Source organism: Cryptomeria japonica, chromosome 7 (assembly GCF_030272615.1).
Source record: "Cryptomeria japonica chromosome 7, Sugi_1.0, whole genome shotgun sequence".
NCBI classification, from domain to species: Eukaryota; Viridiplantae; Streptophyta; class Pinopsida; order Cupressales; family Cupressaceae; genus Cryptomeria; species Cryptomeria japonica.
Genome location: NC_081411.1, coordinates 522,321,088 through 522,330,177, shown reverse-complemented (window position 1 = coordinate 522,330,177; position 9,090 = coordinate 522,321,088).

The following is a 9,090-nucleotide window of genomic DNA, read 5'->3' as shown; positions in this document are numbered from 1 at the left end:
CAAAATGAGAGTGATCTTGGCATGAGTTATTCACTTTCTTATGATCAACAAATGAATGCCAGTCATGCAACTGATGATGGTTATGAGAATTCTTATTATTCATCTTGTGAAGACGATATAAAGGGAGACCAAGTTATATATTTCAGTCATGAATCTGAAAATGAAAGTGTTTTTGAAGATAAAAATATATGTGACAGTGCGGATAATGTCTTATTTTCAGATTTAAATGAACCCATATTTGAATGCTTTCAGAATTTGAAGTACCATGAAGAGAATGTGAATGTTGATAGTATGCTTGAACCAGATATGGAGTTCTTTGCCTTTGATATTAATGTTCATGGTGCTGATTTCATTATGGAAAATGCTGAAGTTTCCCCTTGTGTTGAACACGTTTGTAATGCTGATGTAGTTCCAAACAACAGTAGCATGTGTTGTAAGAATTTACTTCATGATGAAGATAAGAAGCATGGGTTGTGTGATGACTACTTTAGACCACAAATGGAAGTTTTTCTGGTGGATATAAGTCTGAATGAAAAAGACTTAGCTGAGGATTTGCTTCAGCCAGAGGTATGCATTCTTTTCCATGATTGGGATATTGAGGATGCAGATGTGTTGAGTTTGATAAATAAGGACAATATAGAGTGTGATCAGCATAGTGAAGTATCACATCTGGATCAAAATATTTATGTTTCTTGTTTGCATCAATTGGTTAGTAATGCCCCTCATTCTATGAATTTAAATGATAATAAGGCATGTGCTGATGAGAATTACAATGTTGAGAATGAATGTTTTATTTTTGAAATTAGCATGATGATGCCCTTGCAAAGGATATAATTGATTGGGATAGTGAAATGTATGGCAGCTTGTGGGAAGGCCTCTATTATGAATTGTCTCATGATTTTACTTTTGAAATAGTGTGTGATTACAAAGTTCAAAATCAAGCAAAAGGTATGCACACCAGCTGTTATAGTAATGAGATGAAAGAGGTTGATTATAAGGATTATGTTCAGTTGTTATTGAAAGGTTCCTTTGTTTGGATCATGATGTCAAGTGATGAGAATCAAATTTTTGACAGAGGTAAATGCTGAGAATGTTTGGAGCAGTTTATATTTAGTTGTAAGTATGTTTGTATATATTGTGTAGTTGCTTTGCTTCAGTTGTGTGGTTTTCAATAAAGTGCCCTACTGTTTGGGTCAAATAAGGAGCCCTTTTTTTTTGAGAAGAGAAGAGAGTAATCCGTTTTTGGGTGGTCTGCTCAACCATAGAGTCTGAATTCTTGTGTTGATCTTGCAATCAACCATCCCCAGTCAGAGCCACTATTGGGACTCATTAAATTTGACCAATTTGAGAGGCCCATTTCAAAATTTTGATATTGCATTTTCAGAAAGACACCTAATTTCATTCAGGTGGCCTAGTTAGAGAGAGGGCAAAATGGAGCTAGTTGATTTTCAAGAAGTAAGGCTTGGGAAGCGTGTCCTAAAACTTTCATTTGGCCAAAGCAGTGATGTGCAACTTTTAGATTTTAGTTTGGATCAATTTATCAGGTACCCATTTCAAGGGGTGAGCTGAAAGTGCATTTTAGGTGCAAATGCAGATTTTAACAAGTAGCCTACTTTGAGTGCTTATATCTTTTGCCCTGTTGATCATCATGAAGAATTTCAAAGTGGAATGAATTCTATGCATAAAAGTGTGCTTCCGTGCAAAATTTCAAGTCTCTTGCAATTCATTTGCTCAGTTTTCAAAGCTCAATATGTTTGCAGTTTGTATTGTTTGACAAGTCCCTGTTTCAGGACCTAGTCGGAGCCCTATTTTGCATAAGTGTAAAAGCCTCAGTGATTGTCATATTAGAATGTTTTTTCTGGGCTATTGTTGGTATAAATAACAAGCTATGTTTAAAATTTCAAGCTCCTACCAATCCATTTGATCAGTTTTCAAAAGGGTTCTTTAGGCCATCTGTTTCAATGATACATACTTTCATTGCCGCATCAGTTAAAGTAGCCATTTTCATGAGCGCACCATTTGCACCCAGTCAACTTTCTAGTTGAACTGAGTATTCTAAGTTTTGATATATACTTCAAGGTACCTATGTCTCAGATTTGAGGGTCTACGAAGGTCGTTTGATATTCTTAAGAAAGGCATCATGAGTTGCCTGAGCATTGACTTCATCAGGTCCGTAGTGCCGACAAAGCCAGTTGATTATTTTTGACAATTAATATCTTTTTACTCGGGATTCGTCTTGAAAAACCATTTGGTAGAGTTCATTCTTGTATATCAGAGTACACGCCTGTCAGATGGCGAGGTCCAGAAAGGTGTTTTGACTAGTTTGAAAATTACGTCTTCGCGATTAAATGAGAAAACGTGGCACAAGTGCCTAAAAGTTGCAAAATTCAGTTTGATGATCCAAAAATGGTGCCAATCTATTCCAGAGGTATGTTTAAGGTTCCTGAAGCATTTCAAAGGTCAGTTGCATGAAAACAAAATTTGTTTTTAGTCGGACCCACTTTGGGGCCCAACCTGGCTCATGCTCGTGGATCGATTTTATTGGCAACTTGGTTCACTAAGAGATTTTTAGAATATTTAAATGGTTGTTCATTAGTAAATGAAGTGTCTAGGGTAGTCTTTCTAGGGGATCTTAAATTGTTCAAAAAAGAGAAAAGGTTATTTGATCCTCAAGATGAGGTCCTTTAGAGGCGGAACATTTTTTTCATTATATTATGCATGGTTGCAATATCTGTTGATCCATTCTTCTTTTATGTGCCACTCACGGATGATGGATTAAATTGACTTAGTATAGACAAGAATTTGGCAACTGTTGTTATGGTTCTACGATCCCTAGTAGATATCTTTTATTCAATACACATGGTGTTTCGGTTTCGAACAACTTTCATATCTCCAGCTATGGTATTTGGGGAAAGAGAGCTCGTGATAGATCTAAAACAAATGCACATTGGTAGGCCCAGAGATATCATCTCCCTTGCTGCACATGAGTTGTTTTTTGAAGTGCATATTGTAAATGAGACATGTATGGCTGGGAAAGGTTTGATAGACTCTAAACTTAATGAAATGACAACAACAGGAGTAACCCCCCCTCTACGTGGTTTTTTTGGACAGGATGAAACTCAAGCAAAAGCATTAATGGCATTAAAGCCAATCCTCTGGCCTGCGTGATATGTGGAGTGGCCCTAAAAAAAAAACCTTCTGCGAGTAGTGGAGTTTAGAAAATGCAGAAAAATTTCAGCAAATGCAAGTGGCGTTAAAGCCAATCCCTTCCTTCTGCGTGGAGTTTGGTGGGCAATAGAAACAATTAGCAGGTGCAATTCGTAGGTGTATAGAAGCATCCTCCCTTGCGTGGCATGGTGATAGACTCATGGTGAAATAATGAAGTTACAACCAAACAAATGCTATGGCAAATTTCTTTCCCTGCGTGGTGGAGAAAGGGCGATGAGGGATATTCTTCAGCCAACGCAATACCAAATCCTTTGCATGGAGTGGCTATTTGAGAGGGTTTTAGAAACTCTAAAGCAAATGCATTTAGTTGGTGTAACTCCCCCCCCATTCTACTATTGAAAAGGTTGAGTCTTTCAGCAAATATGCATTGCCAGATAATTGAAACTTCCAAGCGATGCAATCAACAGGTATAAAGCAATCTTCCCCTCTGCGTGGTTTTGGAAAAGGGCATCATTTAAACCTCAACCAAATGCATTGGTAGTGAACACGGTGATGAAGGTATTTGTCAAAAAATCTTCGAGCAAAGGCAAAAATTCCATTAAAACTCATGGGATAAGCTCAGAAATTGCAGTCCCAGGAAAATACATTATCCCACATTGGCTGGGTGGGAGCATTTTTGTGTATTTATAAGCAAGACTCTACACTACCATAGTGTCAAAACCTTGTAGGATTTTGACGGATGGTGCCGGTTGGGCACCCAAGTGGACCCCACGTGTGCGGGCATGGATCCAATGGTGACCGAGGAGGCTGACAAGTGGTGACTAGGTGGACCCCACGCAAGCACAGATCTCGAGGCAGGCGAGTTTTGCAGAGAAAAGGTGAGTTAAAGATCGAGAAAGTTGCCAGAGATCTACGGTGCACGTGGATTCGCGAAGGGAAGATACTTGAAGAATACCCTTCATGAAATAGCGAAAAGCATGTGCGAAAAATAAAGGTTAAAGACCCTGCAGGTTCAAGATGATCCGACTGCACGTGTGATTTCGGAGCCCGAAGATGCACACACATTACCCATTGCAAAGCAGCGAAAGATGACATGGCAGTCTAGGTGGAGATCCAGCTCGTGGGTCCCAGTGATGTGGCAAACAGGTGGCGTACATGTGGTGATGACATGGTGCTGAGGTGGCTGACAAGTGGCAGTGACGAGGCAGTGAGGTGGCAGATTGATGAGGTGTCATCTGAGGTGGCACCCAGTGGACCCTATCGGTGAATCAGAGACCACCACGTGGTGGGGCGTCAGGCCAAAAATCAGAGAAAAATCAAAGTTAAAATCAAGTTAAATATATAGTTGAAAACTATATAAAAAAATGAAAAATTTAAATGATGTGCACATAAAGTGGATTAATTCGCCCAGAGGTCCATTTTTGGTCAAATAGGCAAGTATTATATATCGCCGGAAAGCTCTCGTGATGAGGAATGTGGTTATGCAATTATTGTTAACAAATGTGAGATATTTTGAGAGTAGTTTCCACAGGAAAGAGGAAGAAAATGAATTTCAGTTAGAAGAGAAGACACTTGGTAGTGTGTTATGCAAATTTGATTTTTTTCCCTGCTCTTTTTATTCCCATTTCTTATCATTTGTAAGGGTTCTAGAATTCTGTGAGAGTGGCTCTAGTTTTCATGGATTCCAGTTCTGAACTTCTTGACCCAAATTTGTAAAATTCTTTGGTTTGTTTCAGGGTACAGAGATTACATTGCAGGATGACAGATGATTTTTGTAGTTGCAGATCTTACTTGTGTCAGGCATGAGTAAATTTCCCACATTATTGTCTCTGTGTATGTATTTCATTATTATGAATTGAATCCTTAAGGAGGATGAAATTTGTCAATTTCAAGGAGATTTTGTGATTGTTCATAGGTATCCTTCAATGAAGGTTTTAAACTCTGTAATCAGTCATGAATAATGGAATGTGTCTCAGATCTGATAATTTTGTGAATACATTGAGTAATGCATTAGTATAAGGTATTAGTGTAGGAATATTGTTTAAGGAGAACCAATTTGTGACTAGGGTACACTTTTGCAGTTCTGTGTGTGACTCTGTTGCCCAATGAACAAGGCATTGGTCTTGCAGATTTGGGGATAGTTTTAGATTTACAATTTTAAAGATAAATATTTTTCCCTTTGTGTCTAGGGGTTGTGTTCTTTCATTCCAAGGTCTTTTTCATCTGTGGTTTATACAGATTCAACCAATCTATAATGTGTTTCTAAATTTGTTTGTAGAATGATCTATCTACTTATTGTTGATGCAGCCATGTGTTTTTAATCATTGTATTTAATGCATCAAAAGGGTGTCCCCCCCTAGGTCTAGCAGAACCTAAAGTGTAGGACGATCATTTAGGGTCCTATGTTATGTTGTCCAAGCCCTGATGTGTTTCGTAGACTGAAACTGGCCATTTCATAGAAGGATTGCAGGTGTACTTGGGTTAATCATTTTTGATGAACACCATAAACCATTTACAACTCCTTCCTAACTACTCTAAGCACCTCATGACCAATGGATTGCAATTTTACATTTTTGTTGCACTTTTTGGCAATGTTGCAACTTTGGAATTTTTACAATTTTTGCATTTTTGACATAAATGACTCTAACCCTTACATGGACACTTTTAACACTTCAAGATGGACCAAATATGATATCTTTGGAAAAAATGGCTCATTTATCCTTACATACTATGATTCAATGGACTCAAATAACCTTAATACATTATGAATGACTCAAATACAATAAAATTGCTCATATTATGACTTTTGACCTCTTGGTATGCTTGTGTGCTTAGCTGCCTTTGCACCAATACAAATCCCTTAGTTAGATAAAAATGTATATTTTTTGAATATGCTTTTAATTGGAAAGCAATAAAGGCAACTAACTGTTGGCTTCATGATGATTGTAATGTATTCATCACTTGTTGTCATTGATGAAACACTCTCACACACATATATGATAACATTGACTACCGGTGTAACTTCAAATGGTTTACACTATCAACCGGTATGTTTAAGATCTATCTTTAACTGGTATCTTGTGAAAACTGTTATGTTCCTTTGAGATAGCATGTATTAACACTAAGTCGGCATCAGAATCAGAATGAAGATGAAAAAGAAGATCAAGTGGAAGATCCCATAAAAACGGTTCACTAGTTTTATTTCAACCGATATTAAACTGCTCTGACCAGTATCTATTTTGTGATGAGTTACCAACACCGTTTGTTTGGCGGTCATTTTTGTGATGAGTTATGATTATATGACTAGATTCACCGCACCTAGGAAATTGTGTTCCTATGGCCGACATTATGAGGTTTGTATGTCTATTTAAAGACATCGTAGAGATATTTATGATGATGATAACATATAGAGAGTTGTTATGTGAAAAGAGTGAAAAAGACTTTTTTGAGAAGTGATAAGTGCTAAGATGTAGAGCAATATTGAATGTACTTAGAAGGATCTGAACAAGCAAGTCTTGTGCTACTCAGAACAGATCAAGCTACTCTCGTTGTTTTCTAATCATTACAACAGGTATAAATCCCTTAATCGGGTAAGCTCTAACAAAATTCATTGTACAAATCCTCTAACAAGGTGATCCATTAGTTTGGATTCTCAAATCCTCCAGTGAGGTTACTCCTAATAGGGTAGTACTCTTAATAAGGTATAAGCTTCTAATCAAGCTTCCAATCTCTAACAAGATTCGCTCCTAGCAGAGCTCTTTGTAAGACCTTAACCAGTTAGTTTTCTATTATTGCAAATAGTTAACTTGTGAGTTCCATCTCACCGTGGTTTTTACCTATTTGGGTTTTACACGTATAAACACATGTTATGGTGGATGTTCTACTTTATGTGGATGCTGTTATTTCATTTTGGATAGCATGTATTTTGTTTAACTACTTGGTTAAATTTATCTATCGGTCAGTGTTTAAAGTAGTGTTTGTTTTGGAGTCATTGATTCACCCCCCCTCTCTATTCTTTTCAACTCCATCAATTGGTATCAGAGCCTAACTTCTTTGAAGCCTAACCGCTTAGAAGGGAATCTTGAAACCACCATGGGGGAAAAAAGCTACTTTGAGATGGTTAGAGAACTAGAATCCAATATAAATGAAGTTGAAACCCTTAGGGGTAAACTGAAAGCTTCTCAAGTCAAGAGGAGAGAGCTATCTAAAAAATTGTTAGAAATCTAACAATAGTTCTTCAGATGAAGCTAATATTGATTCCTTATTAGAAGAAGTTGAAAATTTGCAGAGTGAGAAACTGAATCTAAGAAGATAACTAGAAGGTCTCACTATTCACATGAGTTAGGAGCTGGAATCCAGAAGAGCTGCTGAAGATCTTATCAAAGCAAAAGATCAAGAGATTCTAAAGTCAAATGGGAAAGAGACACCATGCATGAGGACTTAAGTGCTGAAATAGAAGAAAAGGAGAACTTAAAGCTAGACCTCAAGTTGGCATCATCTCTGAAAGATAATCTATCTAAGCATAATGAAGATCTTGCCACTAAGCTTGCTAAAGCCAATGAGAAACTGGAAAAGTTTGTCAAAAGTTCTACCATGCTGGAAGAACAAATTCAGTCACAAAGAATGAAGGGTGATATCTCTGGACTTGGCTTTCATACAACTGAAAAATGTGAATCCTCCGGTACCAAGAGCAACTATCCAAAGAATAAAAACATTTCTAAAGTCAAGAAGACTACCGGTAAGAAAGCTTTCAAACCTATCTGCTTTGCCTGTCACAAGTCTGGTCATACTGCAAATGTTTGTAGGAACAAACCTAGCCGAAATGCAAGTTATAATACCAATGCTAGGTATGTATCTAGAAAGTTTGAAGGACATTGCTACACTTGTGGAATGTATGGGCATAAAAATATTGAGTGCAGATATGGTGCAAAAAATATTGTACCACACATGCATCCTAGACCATATGGTGACTGAACAAGGAATTTTGATAACTGGATGAACAAGAACTGGCAAAGATCCCATGACAATCGGTTTAGTCCGATCGACATGGAAAAGGAAACAAATGTTGTGTGTACCTTTTGTAATAAAATTGGTCATGTGGCTATGAACTATAGAAAAAGAGCAGGATGGAGAAATGTAGGACCCTGGAGATCATCTGGTATGGTCCGTTATCACTGCAACAAACCGGGGCACCTGGAAAAGTTTTGTAGAACCAGAAACTGCAAACTGGTCAACTCTACTAATGATCAGAAAGGCAAGCGGAAGGTTGATGTTGAGGAAACAAGAGAAGATATGAATCAGACATGGAAAAAGAAGAGTGAAGAAGTGCTTGTAGAAGAAGTCACTCCTTCACCCAGTGAAGAGAGTCCAGCACCGGTGACTTAAGCCTGTCTAAAACGGCTAAGGGGAGCGTAACGGTAAAACATAATTCAGACCCCTTTTATAAGCGAGAAAGAATCTTTTTGAATTTTGAATTTTGGTGACTTTTTGTGCTGTCGTATCAATCAACTAGTATTTCACTTAAGCAACGAAATTAAGGTTTTTAACCTAAAAGTATGAGAATTTATTACGGTCGGTAAAAAGGATAAAATCAAGTTTTACCTTATCATTTTTACCCTAATCTTTTCAAAAAATAATTGAAGCGATTGCAAAGAAGAGCAAGATAGTCTTGGTGCGAATTAGCAAATTGCTTTGAGATTAAGAGAAATCAAGCTGAATAGGAAGCTGCAGAGGAGCGAACGAGAGCGCATTTGAACAATCCAACCGCAAATCGAAGCAACATGCTAAATTCTAGGTATTTCCTTCCTTACCACCTTGAAACTTGTTTATCTAGAATGGCATCTACTTCTAAATCTGTAGGGAGGTTGATGATCACTACTGAACCAAAGGAAGCTGTAAAGGCAGAGAAAATTATGTCTTATA